Below are 22,459 nucleotides of genomic sequence, written 5' to 3'. Positions count from 1 at the left end.
TATTTTTGTTCACAGCATCCTATCAGTGTAAAAAAAATGCTACTTTTTTTGATCATCTGCTATAACAGAACACCATAGCCTGGGTAACCTAAACATGTCTGAAATAAGGGTCTCGGCATGTCAGATTCTTGGCGATGATTGTCATTCCCGTTTGCAAGAGATCTCTTATGTGTCATCAAATAGCAGGGATAAAAGCTTATGTGCCTTCCTTCTGTAAGGACACTGAGCTCTTCATAATGATTCCCTCATTATAGCATTACCTAAACCTAATAATCTCACACCGACCCCACCTCCTAATACCACCCCATTGGATGATGGTTTGGAAGGACAGACACAATGTTCACCATGCCAGAAATATCTTAACCAAAATCCAACCAAGTCAGTATTTTCAATGTCTTTAGTTAGCCAATAAGAGTCCAAAACCCCTAAAGTTTTTCTATTAAAGCAAAAGTGGTCACAAGCATGGGCCTTTGAGTCCTCTAGTGATTCATCATTGAGCTTTTCCAGTGGTTTCAAAGAGTGCCTGTCTGTCTTTTCAGCCAAGAATCCTATCAACAAATACATAAATGGGATGGCTCTTATCCCTTTCCGAGGCTTTAAAGTGACTTCTCAGAATTCTTATGACTCCACAAAGCTTATTTTAAGTCATAGGCTAATGTCTTCTACTTAGATGAATTGAGTCTCCTATGAAGAAGATACAAGAAAAATTAACTTGCTATATCAGTAAATATTTTTAAATGATTCATATTTACTGGACATGGTTCAAAGTTGTCTGAAAAATTTAAAATGTATTTATACTACCACTTCTACCATAGAAATATTTTTAAGGTATCAGGGACCTTGCAAAAATAAACCATAAAGTTCCTGAGTTCCCTTCATTCAGGTTTCCATAGTGTTAACATTTTACATAACAAGGTTAAGTATATAATCTTGGTATGTACTTGTATAGCACACATATCCAACCTAGAAAATTGATGTTGCTGTATTACACAAATTGAATTATACTCCTTTAACCTTTTCATGTCTCTTTCACAAACATACTTTATCTGCTCCAAAACCCAGTGCAGGCCCTGGGTCTCCTCAGTGTCCTCTAATCTGTATCACTTCCATATTCTTCCCTCAGTGTGGCATTGTAAAAGAGTATAACACTTGTGAATGATTTTTATAAAATATTCCTCAATTTGTTTCTTTTCCTATGATTATGCTGATGTCATATGTCCTTGGCAATAACACCACAAAAGATTATTATTCCCTTTTTGGTAACCCACATACACGGGCTGAAGCCGTTGCTGTCCTATTACTTGTTATCTTGGCCTTTATTTTTAAGTTCAGGTAATGTCTGCCAGGTCTTTCCCACTACAGAGCCACTATGTTTTTACTTTTTTTTACTTTAGAAATAGCTTAGAAGAAATGAACTCAAGAAGCATATAACATGTTTCTCTTGAAAATGTTCATTCATTCATTTTAACCCCCATTGTTAAAAGTTACTGGAAAAAGTTTTATCCGCTGTAGTTTTGATCTCATGGTGATTTTTGGATTCCCCTCATTTCTCTGTCTCTACTATTAAAATTCTGTGCGGAACATGTGGCCTCTTACCAGGTGATAAATTAAGTGATTGATATTTATCAGTGTGGACTCAGGGATGCTCCTTGAATTCTGTTATAATGCAAGCCATTGCTATTCATCTTTTAAATAATAAGCTCATGAGGAACTTTTTCAGATTAGCTCCTCTAACCTTTGGATGTCCTTCTTATATGCTTTAAAAGTACTTTTATATCATTAAACCAATGGAGAATATATGCAATAGCATGTTCCCTGGTTCACTTCTGGAATTCAGCAATGTTTATAAAGATGATTGCATCTTTTTCTTTCAGGACACTTGGAAACAAAAATCTCCGTGTAGGGGACCTGTAATTGGTTGTAGATCTGTGTCCAAGTTTTGGACCTATATGGATGCATCCTACCATTGTAAGCATATAGCTATAAGATCACCTAGTCATATTATCTGTGTTATTTTCCTTCTATACCCAAATAGTAAACAAATACAAATGTGCAGTGGTGCCTCAGACTTTTGTCTATAGCTGAACTCCTCATGTAAGGGGCTCTAACTGGCATCATTTGAAAATAAAACATTTTAAACTCTTCAGTAGACAATTCCACTAAGCTGAAGTGAAGAATCTGTTTTGCTTCCAAACATGTCGTAAATCTCTCTTCTTTGCTGCCATCTGATATGGAAATGTAGGATAGCGAGAAAAGCACCAGGGCAGCTGGGGCGCAGGGTCGGCTGACACTCACCAGCTACCCACAACACCCGCCACAGGATCTTAAGACTTCTGGAGAGTGGAACACAACTTCTGCTCCAATCCAATTGCGCGCGGGACCTGAGACTGCATTAGTTAGGGAAGCAGAAACCGGCCTGAGTAGGGCCACAGGCCTCATCCGGCTGGATCAGCTCCGGGGTAGCTGGAGCGCAGGGTTGCCTGACACCCGCCAGCTACCCACAACCCCCGCCGCAGGATTTTAAAAGCCTACAGAACACAGCTTCTGCTCCAATCCAATTGCATGCGGGACCAGAGACTGCATTAGTTAGGGAAGCAGAAAACCGGCCTGAGTAGGACCACAGGCCTCTTCTGGCTGGACCAGCACCAGGGTACCATCAGCTACCCACGACCCCCGCCACAGGATTTTGAGACTGCTGGTGAGTGGAACACAGCTTCTGCTCCAATCTTTAAACAGTGACAACGATAACAACTAACCCCAGAGATTACCAGATGGCGAAAGGTAAATGTAATAATCTTACTAACAGAAACCAAGACCACTCACCATCATCAGAACCCAGCACCCCCACTTCGCCCAGTCCAGGGCACCCCAACACACCGGAAAAGCTAGACACGGATCTAAAAGCATATCTCCTGATGATGGTAGAGGACTTCAAGAAGGACTTTAATAACACACTTAAAGAAATACAGGAGAACAATGCTAAACAGGCAGAAGACACTAAAGAGGAAGCACAAAAATCCCTTAAAGAATTGCAGGAGAACACTGCTAAAGAGTTACAAATCCTTAAAGAAAAACAGGATAACATAATCAAACAGGTAGAAGGCCTTACAGAAAAACAGGAAAGCACATCCAAACAGATGATGGAAATGAACAAAACCATACTAGACCTAAAAAGGGAAGTAGACACAATAAAGAAAACCCAAAATGAGGCAACACTGGAGATAGAAACCCTAGGAAAGAAATCTGGAACCATAGATACGAGCATCAGCAACAGAATACAAAAGATGGAAGAGAGAATCTCAGGTGCAGAAGATTCCATAGAGAACATCGGCACAACAATCAAGGAAAATGTAAAATGCAAAAAGATCCTAACTCAAAACATCCAAGAAATACAGGACACAATGAGAAGACCAAACCTACGGATAATAGAAGTGGATGAGAATGAAGATTTTCAACTCAAAGGACCAGCAAACATCTTCAACAAAATTATAGAAGAAAACTTCCCAAATCTAAAGAAAGAGATGCCCATGAACATACAAGAAGCCTACAGAACTCCAAATAGACTGGACCAGAAAAGAAATACCTCCCGACACATAATAATCAGAACAACAAATGCTCTAAATAAAGATAGAATACTAAAAGCAGTAAGAGAAAAAGGCCAAGTAACATATAAAGGCAAGCCTATCAGAATTACACCAGATTTTTCACCAGAGACTATGAAAGCCAGAAGATCCTGGACGGATGTTATACAGACACTAAAAGAACACAAATTCCAGCCCAGGCTACTATACCCAGCCAAACTCTCAATTAACATAGATGGAGAAACCAAAGTATTCCATGACAAAACCAAATTCACACACTATCTCTCCACGAATCCAGCCCTTCAAAGGATAATAACAGAAAAAAACCAATACAAGGACAGGAACCACGCCCTAGAAACAACAAGAAGGTAATCCCTCAACAAACCTAAAAGAAGACAGCCACAAGAACAAAATGCCAACTTTAACAACAAAAATAACAGGAAACAACAATTACTTTTCCTTAATATCTCTTAATATCAATGGACTCAACTCCCCGATAAAAAGACATAGACTAACAAACTGGCTACACAAACAAGACCCAACATTTTGCTGCTTACAGGAAACTCATCTCAGAGAAAAGGATAGACACTACCTCAGAATGAAAGGCTGGAAAACAATTTTCCAAGCAAATGGCATGAAGAAACAAGCTGGAGTAGCCATTCTAATATCTGATAAGATTGACTTCCAACCCAAAGTCATTAAAAAAGACAGGGAGGGACACTTCATACTCATCAAAGGTAAAATCCTCCAAGAGGAACTATCAATCCTGAATATCTATGCTCCAACTACAAAGGCAGCCACATTCATTAAAGAAACTTTAGTAAATCTCAAAGCACACATTGCACCTCATACAATAATAGTGGGAGACTTCAACACACCACTTTCACCAATGGACAGATCATGGAAACAGAAACTAAACAGGGACACAGAGAAACTAAGAGAAATTATGAATCAAATGGATCTGGCAGATATCTACAGAACATTCTATCCTAAAACAAAAGGATATACCTTCTTCTCAGCACCTCATGGTACCTTCTCCAAAATTGACCACATAATTGGTCACAAAACAGGCCTCAACAGATACAAAAATATTGAAATTGTCCCATGCATCCTATCAGATCACGATGGACTAAGGCTGATCTTCAATAACAAAATAAATAATAGAAAGCCAACCTTCACGTGGAAACTGAACAACACTCTTCTCAATGATACCTTGGTCAAGGAAGGAATAAAGAAAGAAATTAAGGACTTTTTAGAGTTCAATGAAAATGAAGCCACAACATACCCAAACTTATGGGATGCAATGAAAGCATTTCTAAGAGGAAAACTCATAGCTCTGAGTGCCTCCAAAAGGAAACTAGAGAGAGCACACATTAGCAGCTTGACAACACAACTAAAAGCACTAGAACAAAAGGAAGCAAATTCACCCAAGAGGAGTAGACGGCAGGAAATAATCAAACTCAGGGGCGAAATCAACCAAGTGGAAACAAGAAAAACTATTCAAAGAATCAACCAATCAAGGAGCTGGTTCTTTGAGAAAATCAACAAGATAGATAAACCCTTAGCCAGACTCACTAGAGGGCACAGGGAAAGCATCCTAATTAACAAAATCAGAAATGAAAAAGGAGACATAACAACAGATCCTGAAGACATCCAAAACACCATCAGATCCTTCTACCAAAGGCTATACTCAACAAAACTGGAGAACCTGGATGAAATGGAGAAGTTCCTAGACAGATACCAGGTACCAAAGTTGAATCAAGATCAGGTTAATGATCTAAACAGCCCTATATCCCCCAAAGAAATAGAAGCAGTCATTAATAGTCTCCCAACTAAAAAAAGCCCAGGACCAAATGGGTTTAGTGCAGAGTTCTATCAGACCTTCAAAGAAGATCTAATCCCAGTTCTTCACAAACTATTCCACAAAATAGAAACAGAAGGTACTCTACCCAACTCATTCTATGAAGCCACAATTACTCTGATACCTAAACCACAAAAAGACCCAACAAAGATAGAAAACTTCAGACCAATATCCCTTATGAATATTGATGCAAAAATCCTCAATAAAGTTCTTGCTAACCGAATCCAAGAACACATCAAAACAATCATCCATCCTGACCAAGTAGGTTTCATCCCAGGGATGCAGGGATGGTTCAATATACGGAAATCCATCAACGTAATCCAGTATATAAACAAACTCAAAGACAAAAACCACATGGTCATCTCGTTAGATGCGGAAAAAGCATTTGACAAGATCCAACACCCATTCATGATAAAAGTCTTGGAAAGATCAGGAATTCAAGGCCCATACCTAAACATGATAAAAGCAATCTACAACAAACCAGTAGCCAACATCAAAGTAAATGGTGAGAAGCTTGAAGCAATCCCTCTAAAATCAGGGACTAGACAAGGCTGTCCACTTTCTCCATACCTATTCAACATTGTACTTGAAGTCCTAGCCAGAGCAATTCGACAACAAAAGGAGATCAAAGGGATACAAATTGGAAAAGATGAAGTCAAAATATCACTTTTTGCAGATGATATGATAGTATATATCAGTGACCCTAAAAATTCCACCAGAGAACTCCTAAGCCTGATAAACAGCTTCGGTGAAGTAGCTGGATATAAAATTAACTCAAACAAATCAATGGCCTTTCTCTACACAAAGAATAAACAGGCTGAGAAAGAAATTAGGGAAACAACACCCTTCTCAATAGTCACAAATAATATAAAATATCTTGGCGTGACTCTAACTAAGGAAGTGAAAGATCTGTATAATAAAAACTTCAAGTCTCTGAAGAAAGAAATTATAGAAGATCTCAGAAGATGGAAAGATCTCCCATGCTCATGGATTGGCAGGATCAACATTGTAAAAATGGCTATCTTGCCAAAAGCAATCTACAGATTCAATGCAATCCCCATCAAAATTCCAAATCAATTCTTCAACGAATTAGAAAGTGCAATCTGCAAATTCATCTGGAATAACAAAAAACCTAGGATAGCAAAAACTCTTCTCAAGGATAAAAGAACCTCTGGTGGAATCACCATGCCGGACCTAAAGCTCTACTACAGAGCAATTGTGATAAAAACTGCATGGTACTGGTATAGTGACAGACAAATAGACCAATGGAATAGAATTGAAGACCCAGAAATGAACCCACACACCTACGGTCACTTGATCTTCGACAAGGGAGCTAAAAACATCCAGTGGAAGAAAGACAGCATTTTCAACAAATGGTGCTGGCACAACTGGTTGTTAACATGTAGAAGAATGCGAATCGATCCATTCCTATCTCCTTGTACTAAGGTCAAGTCTAAGTGGATCAAGGAACTTCACATAAAACCAGAGACACTGAAACTTATAGAGGAGAAAGTGGGGAAAAGCCTTGAAGATATGGGCACAGGGGAAAAATTCCTGAATAGAACAGTAAGGGCTTGTGCTGTAAGATCGAGAATTGACAAGTGGGACCTCATGAAACTACAAAGCTTCTGCAAGGCTAAAGACACCATCAATAAGACAAAAAAACCACCAACAGATTGGGAAAGGATCTTCACCTATCCTAAATCAGATAAGGGACTAATATCCAATATATATAAAGAACTCAAGAAGGTGGACTCCAGAAATTCAAATAACCCCATTAAAAAATGGGGCTCAGAACGGAACAAAGAATTCTCACCTGAGGAATACCGAATGGCAGAGAAACACCTGAAAAAATGTTCAACATCCTTAATCATCAGGGAAATGCAAATCAAAACAACCCTGAGATTCCACCTCACACCAGTCAGAATGGCTAAGATCAAAAATTCAGGTGACAGCAGATGTTGGCGAGGATGTGGAGAAAGAGGAACACTCCTCCATTGTTGGTGGGATTGCAAGCTTGTACAACCACTCTGGAAATCAGTCTGGCGGTTCCTCAGAAAATTGGACATAGTACTACCGGAGGATCCAGCAATACCTCTCCTGGGCATATATCCAGAAGATGTCCCAACCGGTAAAAAGGACACATGCTCCACTATGTTCATAGCAGCCCTATTTATAATAGCCAGAAGCTGGAAAGAACCCAGATGTCCCTCAACAGAGGAATGGATACAGAAATTATGGTACATTTACACAATGGAGTACTACTCAGCTATTAAAAAGAATGAATTTATGAAATTCCTAGCCAAATGGATGGACCTGGAGGGCATCATCTTGAGTGAAGTAACACAATCACAAAAGAACTCACACAATATGTATTCACTGATAAGTGGATATTAGCCCAAAACTTAGGATACCCAAGATATAAGATACAATTTGCTAAACGCATGAAACTCAAGAAGAATGAAGACCAAAGTGTGGACACTGTGCCCCTTCTTAGAATTGGGAACAAAACACCCAGGGAAGGAGTTACAGAGACAAAGTTCGTAGCTGTGATGAAAGGATGGACCATTTAGAGACTGCCGTATCCAGGGATCCATCCCATAATCAGCTTCTAAACGCTGACACCATTGCATACACTAGCAAGATTTTGCTGAAAGGACCCAAATATAGCTGTCTCTTGTGAGACGATGCCGGGGCCTAGCAAACACAGGAGTGGATGTTCACAGTCAGCTATTGGATGTATCACAGGGCTCCCAATGGAGAAGCTAGAGAAAGTACCCAAGGAGCTAAGGGGATCTGCAACCCTATTGTTGGAACAACATGATGTACTAACCAGAACCCCGGAGCTCTTGTCTCTAGCTGCATATGTATCGAAAGATGGCCTAGTCGGCCATCAATGGAAAGAGAGGCCCATTGGACTTGCAAACTTTATATGCCCCAATATAGGGGAATGCCAGGACCAAAAGAATGGGAATGGGTGGGTAGGGAAGTGGGGGGCGCTATGGGGGACTTTTGGGATAGCATTGGAAATGTAATTGAGGAAAATATGTAATAAAAATATTAAAAATCAAAAAAAAGAAATGTATGATAGCAATATAGTCATTCTAGTAGTTGTGCACTGCTATGAAAATATCTTTACATTTGTTCCATTTTTACGCATGATCTTCTACTTTCCTTTATACACAGACTTCTTTTTTATTCAATTTTTATTAGATACTTTCATCATTTACATTTCAAATGCTATCCTGAAAGTCCCTTATACCCTCATCCCATCCTGCTACCCTACCCACCCACTCCTACTTCTTGGCCCTGGTGTTCCCCTGTACTGGGGCATATAAAGTTTGCAAGACCAAGGGACCTCTCTCCCCAGTGATGGCCTGCTAGGCCATCTTCTGATATATATGCAGCTAGAGATACAAGCTCTGGGGGTACTGATTAGTTCATATTGTTGTTCTATCTATAGGGTTGCAGACCCCTTTCGCTCCTTGGGTACTTTCTCTACCTCCTCCATTGGGGGCCTTGTGTTCCATCCAATGGATGACAATGAGCATCTACTTCTATATTTTCCAGGTACTGTCATAGCTTCCCCAGAGACAGCTATATCAGGGTCCTTTCAGTATAATCTTGCTGGCATATGCAACAGTTTCTGCGTTTGGTGGGATGGATTATGGGATTATGGGATGGATCCCCAGGTGGGGCAGTCTCTGAATGGTCCATCCTTTCATCTCAGCTCCAAACTTTGTCTCTGTAACTCCTTCCATAGGTATTTTGTTCCCTATTCTAAGGAGGAATGAAGTATCCACACATTGGTCTTTCTTCTTGATTTTCTTGTGATTTGCAAATTGTATCTTGGGTATTCTAAGTTTCTAGGCTAATATCCACTTATCAGTGAGTACATATCAAGTGATTTCTTTTGTGATTGGGTTACCTCACTAAGGATGATATCCTCCAGATACATCCACTTGCCTAAGAATTTCATAAATTCGTTCTTTTTAATAGCTGAGTAGTACTCCATTGTGTAAATGTACCACATTTTCTGTATCCATTCCTCTGTTGAGGGACATCTGGGTTCTTTCCAGCTTCTGGCTATTATAAATAAGGCTGCAATGAACATAGTGGAGCATGTGTCCTTATTACCATTTGGAGTATCTTCTGGGTATATGCCCAGGAGAGGTATTGCTGGAGCTTCCGGTAGCACTATGTCCAATTTTCTGAGGAACCACCATACTGATTTCCAGAGTAGCTGTACAAGCTTGCAATCCCACCAGCAATGAAGGGGTGTTCCTCTTTCTCCACATCCTCACCAGCATCTGCTGTCACCTGAATTTTTGATCTTAGCCATTCTGACTGATGTGAGGTGGAATCTCAGGGTTGTTTTGATTTGAATTTCCTTGATGATTAAGGATGTTGAACATTTTTCAGGTGCTTCTTAGCCCTTCGGTATTCCTCAGTTGAGAATTCTTTGTTTAGCTCTGTACCCCATTTTTTAATGAGGTTATTTGAATTTCTGGAGTCCAGCTTCTTGAACTCTTTTATACACAGACTTCTATGCTTCTATTGTTATTCTATTAACCTCCTCCATACTACATCTAGAGCAATCAATTAAAAAGGAAAATTGAGTTGTATTTCTCTTTCTCAAACTTTCTAATGATTTCTGTCTCCAATGAAAAATAAGGTTTAAAAGCATAGAAAAATAGACTCCCCCTATAATTGGAATCTTACCTCTCTATCAATTTTGTTTTTAATTTCTCTCTGATTTTTTTGTTTTAGTATTATAACACTGCTTAATATTATCCCCACAATTATTAATGCCTTTTTTCTTTCAGTCCTTTGATTTTCTATAGCACTGGGCCAGATGCAGATGTGAACCCTCTTGATCCTTTTAGCTGAATATTCCTTAGTGTTCTAGAATCTGTTTGGTGCCCTGCAGCCACCAGGCTTGCTGTGTGTTTTGTACATGATCAGTTTAGTCAGTTCTTCCTTCCCTTGATGAGTGGCCTCTTTGTTCTCTCAGTCTGAAACCACTGGGGTTTATTTTATGAATCTATTCCTTATTTAAAATTGTTTGATATAAGGCTCTCATTGCCACATGCATGAATATCTTTTAGTTCTTATCAAGCTACAGGGAACTAGATGTTAGAGGACTTTGTTGGTGATACTACCCAGAGAGTGACAATTTAGCCCAGAATCTGTGGTAACATATGGAACCATTCTTTGATGAAGGTGAAAAGGGCTGACTGGTTTAGAGAATAGATTAAGCAATTAATGCAACAAGATTAGGTGCTTAGCAGTATGTGTAGAGATTCCAAGGAAGAAAAGCTAAGCTTTAGAGTAGCATAACAAGCCTTCTGAGATTGCTGAAGAGCAAGCCAAGAAAATAGTAAAGAACACAGAAAATACATGAGCTAATTTTTATTTTAAATTACTATTGTGAATAAAAATGTTTATACGGTTGAATAAATATTTTTCCTTTTGCTATATTATATATGATAATGTCTTTTTATGAAAATGGAAATTTTCTCTTCATACCATTAAGAGACACTCAGAAAAGTAGCAGGGAGATACTTTAGTTTAGATATTGTTTGCGGTGACAAACTTTGTCATCTTGAAAGGATAGAAAAAGATTTTTACGAACTACACATCTGATAGAAGGCTAAATACAAAATATAAAAAGAACACAAGAAAGTAGATATCAAGAAAATAAATAATCACATTTTAAAATGGGCTACAGAGAATTCTCAATAGAGGAATTTCAAGTGGCCTAGGAACACTTATGGAACTGTTCAGCATCCTTTACTATCAGGAAAATGCAAATCAAACTGCTTTGAAATCTCATCTTTCATCTATTAGAGTGGCTAAGATTAATCAAACAAGTAATGGCTCATGCTAGGGAGAAAGAAGAGTGAGGAAACATTCATCCATTGTTGGTGGGAGTGCAAATTTTTTTTAAATTTTTTATTAGGTATTTTCCTCATTTACATTTCCAATGCTATCCCAAAAGTCCACCATACCCATTCCCCACTCCCCTACCCACCCACTCCCCCTTTTTGGCCTTGGCATTCCCCTGCACTGGGGCATATAAAGTTTGCAAGTCCAATGGGCCTCTCTTTCCAGTGATGGCCGACTAGGCCATCTTTTGATACATATGCAGCTAGAGACAAGAGCTCCGGGGTACTGGTTAGTTCATATTGTTGTTCCACCTATAGGGTTGCAGTTCCCTTTAGATCCTTTGGAGTGCAAATTTCTATAGTTTTTGTGGAAAACAGTGATGTTGTTGTTCAGGAAGATGCCAATCGATCTACCTCAACATTCAGCTATAGCACTCTTAGTCATATACACAAAGAATACTTCCTCCTATTGTATAGACACTTGCTCAAGTTTGTTGCTGTTCTAATCATAATAACCAGAAGTTGGAAACAACAATCGTCCCTCAACAGAAGACTGGATAAAGAAATTGTACATTTAGACATTTGATGTATCACTCAGCCATTAAAAACATGACTCCATGATATTTGTAAGCAAATGGATGGAACTAGAAAAAAAACTTATCCTGAAGGAGGCATCCCACATCTATAAAGGTGAGTATGGTATGCAGTCATTTATATGTGGATATTAGATGTTAAGTCAATGATAATCAAGCTATAATTCATAGGGCCCCAGAGGGTAGATGTTGAGTAGTGTAGATGGGACATACAGATATCTTTAGGTAAGGGAAATAAATAAATTGATATGGATGACTGGGGTGGGGTGCTGGAATGAGAGGGTCAAGTGGGAAGGGGAAGAGAAGTTATTGTGGAAGGTAATACAGGGAGAGAAAGCTAAAATTAAGGTGCACTTGAGGAACCTAATATAGTCAATATAAAAGACATTTCCTAAAATATATACATATGTGAAGATGATCTAAATAAAATTGCCAAATTGTGCAGAGATATAAACCCAACTGGTGATCTCTTATCCCCACATTAAGCTTCCCAGTACTGGGATTTGGTTATATATCTAATTTAGTTGTTGGCTAAAGAGGGGCCAATCAGAATCGCCAGCAACCCTGGGCTGTTTCCAAGACAACAGTTCACTCTCCACAAACACATATCCCGGCTGATGTCAACACCTACACAATTCATTGAAGATGGAGATGTTAAGCCAATGCCTACATAGAGCCTTCACACCTTCATACATTTTCGCATCTTTGGTACAAAATGGTACTTTACACACTATCAAAAGAGAAACATAAACACCAAGGCAGTCACAAACACTTTACAATGATATACTGTCTGCAAGATATGCTAGTGTAAAGGTGACACAAAGTTGGTGGGAGTGAACAACCAACAACTGATTTGACATTAGGCCCACTCCACAAATATTGTTTGGGTGATCAAGAATCTGATAGTAAATTGCCCAGCAACATAGGGCAAACCCAAATAATGCTAGTCTGAAAATAAGAAAAAACAAACAAATCTGTAGTGATAAAATGACTCCTAATAATATTCTGCTATACTCATAAATCAGTGTCATGTTCAGCTATCATCAGGGAAGCTTCCTCTTGCAGCAGATGAAAACAAAAATAGAGATGCATGGTCAGACACTGGGAAGAGCATGAGGGAGCTTAGAACACTCAGCCCTAAAAGGTATATTTTCATCAAATGCAGCCCCTAAGGGCTCAGGGCAATCTACAAAAGAGGAGTCAAAAAAGTGTAAGAGCCAGAGGGGCTGACTAAATCAGAAAAAACAAAGCTCTTTGACTTCACAGACATAGAAGCAGTATGCATGGGGTGGCCTGCATGGGTCTGCACCAGGTCCTCTGTACACACACACACACACACACACACACACACACACCACATACCCACATACACATGGCTTCTAGCTTAGTGTTTTTATGGGATTCCTAAATATGGAGCAACCGAGTCTGATTCTTGAGTCTTTTCTTGGGCTCTTTTTCTTATATTGTTTTTTGTCCAACTTCAATGAATGAATGAATGAATGAATGAATGAATGAATGAATGAATGAATATAAATCTAGCCACTTTGGGAGGTTAATATCTAAACTAACACCCATCCCTTCTGGGAAAGGGAAAATCAGTTTTCTCTCTGATTGAGTGGCAATAGGTACATCAGCCATTCCAGGACAGGCTTCATGTTCAGGAATACTTGACCAACATATAATGGACTCCACAGGTTTTTCTTGTTGTCATTGTTTTTTGTTTATTTGGGGCGTGTGTGTATGTGTGTGTGCACATAGGGTGTTATTTTGTTATTTGGTTACAGTTTGATAGATTTCTTTTTCTTTCCTTTTGGGTATGGCTTTGTTTCATTTTCTTGGTTTGTGTGTTTTTACTGTTGTGTTGAGTTTTTGGTTATTGAAAAAAGAACTCAAGGTAGGGTGTGTTAGGGACAGGGAGAGGATCTGGAAGGACTTGGTAGAAGGAAAAACTATCAAAATATATGTACATTTAAAAATTGTTTTAAATAATAAAAACTACAATTAAGAAGTAAATACATTTTGTATGTAAAAATTATCAGTGGGGCCACTTCAGATTTAAAGATAATTTCATGTACTTTCCTAATTATAGTTAAGAAATTTAAGTGTTGGACTATAGACATTCTGGCTAATACCAGAATAATGCTAATTAGAACTTTGCCAAGTGGAAAATGGTTTTCCTGTTACAAAGATATGTTTTGTTGATCAAATAAAGTAGCAATTACTCCCATTTAAGGCATTTTAAAAGCTGTTTATGTCTGGGGGAATCAGCGATGGCTATGGTGAAGCTTGATCTAATTGGACAGTTGATATGAAATTTTGTAATGATTTACTTCAATAAGCATGAGCAGGAATAATAATATTACCTAGAAGACAAATCTTTGGGTATGTCTGAAGGATCCTCGACTTTAAGTTAATTGACATGAGGACACGCACCTAGCTATGGTGAATATTCCCTGAGACCAAATACCATATTGTGTAAAAAGAGAAAGTGAGCTAAGGGCCAGTGTTCATCAAATTAAGTTCTTTTGTAAAAGAGTAGACATATTCCCAATAGGTATCTTTTTTTTTTTTATATTTTTATTACATATTTTCCTCAATTACATTTCCAATACTATCCCAAAAGTCCCCCATAGCGCCCCCCACTTCCCTACCCACCCATTCCCATTCTTTTGGCCCTGGCATTCCCCTATATTGGGGCATATAAAGTTTGCAAGTCCAATGGGCCTCTCTTTCCATTGATGGCTGACTAGGCCATCTTTCGATACATATGCAGCTAGAGACAAGAGCTCCGGGGTTCTAGTTTGTACATCATGTTGTTCCAACAATAGGGTTGCAGATCCCTTTAGCTCCTTGGGTACTTACTCTAGCTTCTCCATTGGGAGCCCTGTGATACATCCAATAGCTGACTGTGAACATCCACTCCTGTGTTTGCTAGGCCCCAGCATCGTCTCACAAGAGAGAGCTATATTTGGGTCCTTTCAGCAAAATCTTGCTAGTGTATGCAATGGTGTCAGCGTTTAGAAGTTGATTATGGGATGGATCCCTGGATACGGCAGTCTCTAAATGGTCCATCCTTTCATCACCGCTACGAACTTTGTCTCTGTAACTCCTTCCCTGGGTGTTTTGTTCCCAATTCTAAGAAGGTGCTCAGTGTCCACACTTTGGTCTTCATTCTTCTTGAGTTTCATGCGTTTAGCAAATTGTATCTTAAATCTTGGGTATCCTAAGTTTTGGGCTAATATCCACTTATCAGTGAATACATATTGTGTGAGTTCTTTTGTAATTGTGTTACTTCACTCAAGATGATGCCCTCCAGGTCCATCCATTTGGCTAGGAATTTCATAAATTCATTCTTTTTAATAGCTGAGTAGTACTCCATTGTGTAAATGTACCATAATTTCTGTATCCATTCCTCTGTTGAGGGACATCTGGGTTCTTTCCAGCTTCTGGCTATTATAAATAGGGCTGCTATGAACATAGTGGAACATGTGTCCTTTTTACCGGTTGGGACATCTTCTGGATATATGCCCAGGAGAGGTATTGCTGGATCCTCCGGTAGTACTATGTCCAATTTTCTGAGGAACCGCCAGACTGATTTCCAGAGTGGTTGTACAAGCTTGCAATCCCACCAACAATGGAGGAGTGTTCCTCTTTCTCCACATCCTCGCCAGCAACTGCTGTCACCTGAATTTTTGATCTTAGCCATTCTGACTGGTGTGAGGTGGAATCTCAGGGTTGTTTTGATTTGCATTTCCCTGATGATTAAGGATGTTGAACATTTTTTCAGGTGTTTCTCTGCCATTCGGTATTCCTCAGGCGAGAATTCTTTGTTCAGTTCTGAGCCCCATTTTTTAATGGGGTTATTTGACTTTCTGGAGTCCACCTTCTTGAGTTCTTTATATATATTGGATATTAGTCCCTTATCTGATTTAGGATAGGTGAAGATCCTTTCCCAATCTGTTGGTGGTTTTTTTGTCTTATTGATGGTGTCTTTAGCCTTGCAGAAGCTTTGTAGTTTCATGAGGTCCCACTTGTCAATTCTCGATCTTACAGCACAAGCCATTACTGTTCTATTCAGGAATTTTTCCCCTGTGCCCATATCTTCAAGGCTTTTCCCCACTTTCTCCTCTATAAGTTTCAGTGTCTCTGGTTTTATGTGAAGTTCCTTGATCCACTTAGACTTGACCTTAGTACAAGGAGATAGGAATGGATCGATTCGCATTCTTCTACATGTTAACAACCAGTTGTGCCAGCACCATTTGTTGAAAATGCTGTCTTTCTTCCACTGGATGTTTTTAGCTCCCTTGTCGAAGATCAAGTGACCGTAGGTGTGTGGGTTCATTTCTGAGTCTTCAATTCTATTCCATTGGTCTATTTGTCTGTCACTATACCAGTACCATGCAGTTTTTATCACAATTGCTCTGTAGTAGAGCTTTAGGTCCGGCATGGTGATTCCACGTATCTAATGCTATTGTACAGTTACATATGTTAGGGATATCATTCTGAGTATAACACTACATATCACAAACTATGTAACATGACACACAATGTTTATTTGGGGACTATTTCCAGATTTTCTCAAGACCTTACATTTTATATCTTTGACCTAAAATAAGCCAAAAATTGAATGACCCTAATTTTGTCATCTTCATAAAGCCCTTACAAGAGTTCATGATATCGATCTAAATGACTGCATGGCATTTTGACATCCATTTATCTTCTGAGCAGGATAGACCGATGCCCTAGAATTAAAATGCTAATGTACTTCCTGGGGAGGTGAATGTCCAAAGTATGAAAGACACTTTCACATTAGCTGCTTTAGAATAAAGGGAGGCTAAGCAGAGTCTTAATTCAGAGTGGATGAATTTTGTGGGACTTTAGGTTTACATGAATTTAATAGTCACACTAGCAAGTCTGTTAGGACTCAGTAAGGGCTGAGTTTCCCTTTAACGAATGGCCTATATCGTTCTGGAATGTCTAGAAACAAAACTACATTCACTATTCAGAAGATACTGTGGATCTTGGGTGCAACCTCAAATTTTCTAATACCTCCAGTCAAAAGTAAAAAGAAAAAAGTAAATGTAATTTTAATTATAGATTTATCAAATATTTAAAATACAATTTCAGCATGAAATTACTGTTTTATTTTATTCTCAAATTTGAAGGCTGTTGACTACTTTAAGCTAAGAGTATCTTTCAACTTTAGCCACATTTTTAAAAGCTCAAAAGACACATACAGCTAATGGCCAGCACAGATTTCAAATTTCTTCATTTTACTTGATCCTTCCCCCAGATCTGTTTAATGTCTTGGATAGCGTTAACATTTTAAGAAACAAGCACCCACTGCAGATGCATTACGACCACGAAACACTTGAAAACAAGCAACCTCTGCTATTCCTTTCTCCCCACATCCTTAGATTTTGTCTGATAAATGGCATAAGCAATTCAGGTCTCTAAATAGTTGCACAATAACAATGTTAATGATCTAAGTCATGTATTTGTATAATGAAGCCATGTCAGAGTTTCAACAACAAATAACACCTAAGCTATGGAATCCCAGCTACATTGGTATGAAGCACCATAACAAAAGCAAGACACAGAAAGAGTACAGGGGTCCTCATCAGCTTTCTGCTTTATTTGTGTTTAAGCAAAATTAGGTCTTCTTTCAGAATCAAGATGAATGCACTTGATGGAGAACCAAGAAGCCCATTTTTCTACACCCTAATGTGGGTGTTACAAATTTTATATGGACAAATTTGTCATTTGAAAAGACATAGGTATAACAATGTTCTATTTCAGAGACACTTTATTTTAAATGTCTGAGTCCTTAGATAAACAGGGGGGAATATGGTCATCCTGGATTATATCAGGAGTTTGCTACTAAACTGTTTAGTCATCATAAGGGGACAAAGGTTCTGAAGGTCCTGGTAAAACATCTGGCCTCTTCTGATAAGCAGGTACCACTGGGATCAGTGATGCCCAATAGGACAACAGCAATAGGAAATATGACTATAAATATAGTGTTTATATGGCTAGATTACTGTTTTAAACATCATTAGTTATAATATTAGCTTCTTGCTATGAACGTATAAACCATAGAAATCATACTAGAATTGACAGCATGTCACAGAGTATACATACAACTAGTTACATTTCAAAATAATACAGGAGGGAACTTCACTTAGAAGCAGATTCAGGACAAAGAGCTACTACAATTGAGAAAATTAATGTATAAGAACATATTATGTGAAAAATATTAAAGACCAGAAAAAGCTTATGAACAAAGAATAGTAAATTTTGAGAGAGCCATTTTGAAAGTCTTGCTATTTTGGTATGGATTCTTCCTTTTTATTCTGATAAAAATTATTTTTGTGGTAATTAGATAAGTTGATATCAGCGTGGTCTTAATTCCATTTTGTTTAATGCCTTCACATTCTTCTAGCACTTCAAAGCAGAGACATGAGAGTCTGCTCCTGAGCACTATATTTCTGAGCGTAGAACAATGTCTGGCACACGACCATCACCGCGAGGTGAGTGTTGAATAACGTAAGGGGAGCACAGCACTCAGTACATTTTGTTGGAAGGATAGAATAAAGGGGATGTGTTGATTTACAGCTAGAAAGTGACCTGAGGAGCTGTTTTTCAATGTTTTACTTACAAATGAAGCAAGTGGGGTCCTTGCAAAGGATCCTTGGCTTATGAGAAAACTGAGGGAGATGTAGGAACAAACAGAAAGACACCTACGAGTGATTTGAATGTTCTATGCTAAGGTTAAGTAAGTCACATATCTTTTCATTTGCAAAAAAAAAAAATGTTATATAACTATCATTTCTTTTGCTTCAATTCCTACCAAACACAGTCCAGCTCTCAAACACTTTGGAGTACTGGATGTATACTGTGAACCTAAATTCAAAATGTGAAACATTAAAATGTTTATTCAAAACTTGGAGTTTTAAAATTGGAGTGTTTGAAATATATTCTGCATAGGCTTTTAGTGCATGATGGAACATAAGATGTGTTCATCTTACATCCCAAGGTTTTGTTGAAACTAACAATCTGTGTAACTTTCAGAGGGCCAACACCTGTAGTCATGGACTCTGCATTTAAAAGGGTCCACCTGGATAATGAGAATTCACAAAGCACATGAAACTCAAGAAGGAGGAGGACCAAAGTGTAGATACTTTGATCCTTCTTAGAAGGGGGAACAAAACACCCATGGAAGGAGTTACAGAGGCCAAGTGTGGAGCAGAGACTGAAGGAGTGACCATCCAGAGACTGCCCCACCCAGAGATCCATCCTATATATAATCACCAAACCCAGACATTATTGTGGATGCCAGCAAGTGCTTGCTGACAGGAGCCTGATATAGCTGTCCCATGAGAGGCTCTGCCAGTGCCTGACAAATACAGAAGGAGGTACTCACAGCCATCCATTGGAATGAGCATAGGGTCCCCAAAGAAGGAGCTAAATAGAGAAATTACCCAAGGAGTTGAAGGGGTTTACAGCTCCATAGGAGGAATAACAATATGAACTAACCAGTAACCCCAGAGCTCCCCGGGATTAAACCACCAACCAAAGACTACATATGGTGGGACTCAAGGCTCCAGCTACATGGGCAGCAGAGGATGGCCTAGTCAGTCATCAATGGGAGGAGAGGCCTTTGGTCCCATGAAGGCTCAATGCCCCAGTGTAGAGGAATGCCAGGGTCAGGAAGTGGGAGTGGGTGGGTTGGTGAACAGGGGGAGGTGGGAGGGATTAAAGAGAAGGGGCTTCCAGAGGGAGACCAGGAAAGGGGATAACATTTGAAATGTAAATAAAAAAAATCTAGTAAAAATTTATTTTGTAGAAAAAGAAAGAAATGTTTAAATGAATCGCTTCTGTTAAATTGTTCTTACCATGTGGGGTAGCAATACATCAATGAAGTCTGGGGATTGTTACACTGTAGACAACATTATAGGGATAGTTCATTATCCTGTCTGCCATACATCTCTAGAGGAATAAATCAAGTTAACCTCCTCTGCAAACGGAAATGGTGCTGTCAGTGGAAATTCAAACCTGTTAGTGAATTTGAAGGATACACAAGGGCCAGCATCTGACACATAAGTGCAATCTCAGTACTCAGGAAATAGAGGGGAGAGTTGCAAGTTCGAGGCCTATTTGGGTTGTGTGATGGCAATGGTTTCAGTCCTTTCCTCCTCAACAAACAAGCAAGCAAAAAACAAAAGCCAAACAGACCCAGTAATGTCCGCCAATGATTTCCAAGGTTTAGTTAACATTTGCTAACCATATGCAATATAGATTATAAGTCTGTTGTGACAGTCATTGAGAACAACAGAAGAGAGAGAGGAAGTTTTAGAGGGTTAGATTTCCATTTGGAGAATGAACTGTGGCTTCCATTTACTAAATAATTTTCTGCAAAAGGCCGTTGCAGGTCTGAGGTCAAAGGCATTCAGTGACTTTTGTGTTATTTTAAAATATAGGCAGACAGAGTAGGGCTCAGCTTCCCCATATCTGGGAGCTGTCAGCATAGCACAGAGAGGGTTTGTAGGATATTATCAGATCACAAAGAGAGATGATCATAGTACACAAGAAGATCTACTTTGGAAAGAATTTTTTTTCAAGGAAAGGTTTTCAAAAATTAAAAATTGTGAGGTAAAGCTCTCTCTCCTTTGTAAAGATTCACTCTTAATGAAAGAATTAACACTGTGTTGGAAGTGGGGACCTGGCACTTATTGTAAATAACTATTTTAATATTCTTTATGATGAGTGGCTTGGCTTATGACCTGCCTTGATGTAGCAGTTTTCATTCTTTTCACTAATTGTTATAACTTGACAATTTTATTTAGATGAAGGCCAATCTGTATTTGCACACACAACGTTTTTCAAATTACAATGACATGAATATAAAAGCAGCAGTTAATAATGAGGATTTATGGATGACAGCAGTAAAAAATCCCAGAGTAGCAATGTATCTGATTGTACTTTATACCCGCTGTGAGTTTGCTGTATTTACATTTAAAGTGGATGCTGTGTGTTGCTTCCACTTGTTTTTTAATGAGCCTCAGAGATGCTTGCTCTTGTGGCCCCAATGAAAGCCTTGCTGCCTGCATTGATGCTTTTAGAAATAAGTGATTGACGGTGCATACTGGGCCAAGGACACACAAGGAGCCCATGATACATTTCTTATGTCCTTTCATATTTCAAAGAGCAAGACTGAATGGCCTCCTCAGTATATGCTGCTAGCTAGCAGACCTCAAATCCCACCATATTCCTGCAGCTTGTTACTAATGCAAATGTCCTAGGAGGCACGGAGTAAGTATTCTGGGCACTGATATAGCAGATAGTTCTTAGATTCAGTTGATAAATATTTAATCATTGAGCACATGGAGAAAATGTAAAAAGTTTTGCTTAAAATTGAATTTTAATTATTAGAGCATCTGGTATGTACTTATTTGGAAAGTTATTAAATTTATCATATTAAAGAATAGAGAGACCTGTGCTGTCTCATCACCTGGTAGAGTCACCACCGCTGCCTCCACAGGCACCAAGATATCCAACTGAGTGGTCTTACATGGTCTAAGCCAACCATGCTGGGAGCTGGTACACTGTGTCAGGTGACACAGTACACTTCAGCTGAATGCCCAGCTAGAAGGTTGACTTTCACAAGTACAGTCTACGAAAGTCCTGCTAGAGCCATTATTGAACCCCATGTAGGATACACGTACTGTGGGGCTTGTGCTGCCCATGCTTACAAAGAAGTAGATCCATCTACTACCCATAAAGATGAGTTTACCACTATTCCTGTACTGGTTGGAGCTCTGAGTGAGTCTGAAGAACAGGAATTCGGAAAACTCTTCAGTAAATATCTAGTGGACCCTAGTAATCTCTTTGTGGTTTCTTCTGATTTCTGCCATTGGGGGGTAGGAGTATTATAGAACAATTATATCCTGTATCTTTTAGCAATTATTTGAAGAAGTATCATAATACTATATGTGGAAAACTACCCCATCAGGGTGTTATTAAATGTTATCACAGAGCTTCAGAAGAATGGAATGAATATGAGCTTTTCCCTTTTGAATTATGCCCAGTCAAGCCAGTATAGAAGCTGACAAGACAGTTTAGTCAGTTACACAGCTGGAACACTTACAGACCACTGAAACTTGGATCCGCAGGGATGTCACCTGCACAGACTTGTACTGTGTCCAGGTTCCAGCCTAGCCTTTACCAAGATGTTGGTTCTGGTATGGTGGGATTCTGAAACCTCAGACTAATAGAACTCTCTTCTTCTTTTCTAATTGGTATAGTCCTCCTTAATTTCAACTCATTTTAAAAACACTTTCAAATTTGGGGCAGTAGAAGGAAGGCTGGAATCAAAATATTTGCCCAACTGCTACACAGTGACTTGTAAAGCATTTAGCATATCTGAAATTTGCACCCTTTGCAGATTCATACACATATATTACGCTTTCAGAATAGTTCTGCAAATTGTACACAGACAAAGGGTGGAAGCTTTTTAATAAAAGAAATTGCATTTAT

At 38.9% G+C, this 22,459-nt stretch overlaps 1 pseudogene; it reads left to right on the top strand.

The window, feature by feature from the left end:
• Positions 1-18,425: 18,425 nt before the first annotated feature.
• On the top strand, positions 18,426-22,080 carry LOC147005629 (protein MEMO1-like; annotated as a pseudogene).
• Positions 22,081-22,459: the final 379 nt, after the last annotated feature.

This window comes from Mus caroli, unplaced genomic scaffold, assembly GCF_978045245.1.
Source record: "Mus caroli unplaced genomic scaffold, Mus_caroli_1 scaffold_3, whole genome shotgun sequence".
NCBI classification, from domain to species: Eukaryota; Metazoa; Chordata; class Mammalia; order Rodentia; family Muridae; genus Mus; species Mus caroli.
Note: the sequence above shows the minus strand (reverse complement) of the source record. Positions and strands in the feature narration are given on the sequence as shown.